Here is a 1,424-nt window from a genome sequence, read left to right on the forward strand (position 1 = left end):
CAACATCACTTCATGATTAAAAGATAAACCCTCATCAAAATGGGTGTAGAAGGAACATACCTCAAAATAATAAAGGTTATATATAGCAAACCTATGACTAATGTACTGAGTGGGGAAAATCGAAGTCCTTTCTTCTTTACCATCTTTACCACCTTTACCACTGTTGCTCACCGTAACAATGGAAGTTCTGGCCAGAGCAACTAGACAAGAGAAAGAAAAAAATGACATCCAAATTAGAAAACAATTTGTTAAATTATCTGTGCTTACAGATGACACAATCTTATACCTAAAGAAACCTAAATATGCCCACCAAAAAACTGTTAAAAATGATAAATAAACTCAGTGAAGTCACGGAATATAAAATGAATTACAAAATCAGTAACATATCCCAACAGAGGATAATCTAAAAAAAAAAAAAAAATCAAGAAAACAAACCTGTTTACATTAGCTACAAAAACTATAAAATATCTAGAAATTAACCTAACCAAAGAAGTGAACCATCTATATATGGGAAACTATAAAACTCTGATGAAAGAAATTAAAGAGGACAGCAAGAAAGGGAAAAATATTCCATCAATTAGAAGAATTAATATTGTTAAAATGATAATACTATGAAATCATTTGCAGAGTCAATATAATCCCTATATAAATACTGATGACATTCTTCACATAAATGGAAAAAAATCCTAAAATTTATATGAAACCACAAAAAACCCCAAAGAGTAAAGCAATCCTTAGCCAAAAAAAAAAAATAGCCAGAGGCATCACACCACTTGACTTCAAAATTTAGCACAAAGCTATAGTAACCAAAAAAGCATGGTACTGTAGAAAACAGACACATGGGCCAATGGAACAGACTAGAGAACCCATATATAAATCCACAAACTTGTGACCAACCCATCTTCAAGAAAAATGCCAAGAACATACAAGGAGAAAAAACAGTCTTTTTAATAAATAGTTCTGGAGAACTGGATAACAATATGCAGAAGAATGAAACTAGATCCCCATCCCTGCTCACTACATACAAAAATCAAATCCAAATGGATTAAAGATTTAAATTAAATGCAAGGCCTGAAACTATGAAATGAGTGGAAAACAATATTGGGGAAATGCTCCAGGACCTTGATCTAGGTAACGATGTTTTGGGTAAGACCTCAAAAGTACAGATAACCAAAGCAAAACTAGGCACTTAGATTACATAAAGCTAAAAAAGCTTCTGCACAGCAAAGGAATCCACAAAGTAAATAGACAACCCACAGAATGAGAGAAAGTATTTACAAACTATGCATCTGGCAAGGGATTAAAAACCAGAATATATAAAGAGTTCAAACAACTCAGTAGCAAAAATTAATTAATCCAATTAAAATGGACAAAAGATATGAATAAACATTTCTCAAAAGAAGACCTACAAATGGCCAATGGGT

Source organism: Nycticebus coucang, chromosome 9 (genome assembly GCF_027406575.1).
Source record: "Nycticebus coucang isolate mNycCou1 chromosome 9, mNycCou1.pri, whole genome shotgun sequence".
Classification (NCBI taxonomy): Eukaryota; Metazoa; Chordata; class Mammalia; order Primates; family Lorisidae; genus Nycticebus; species Nycticebus coucang.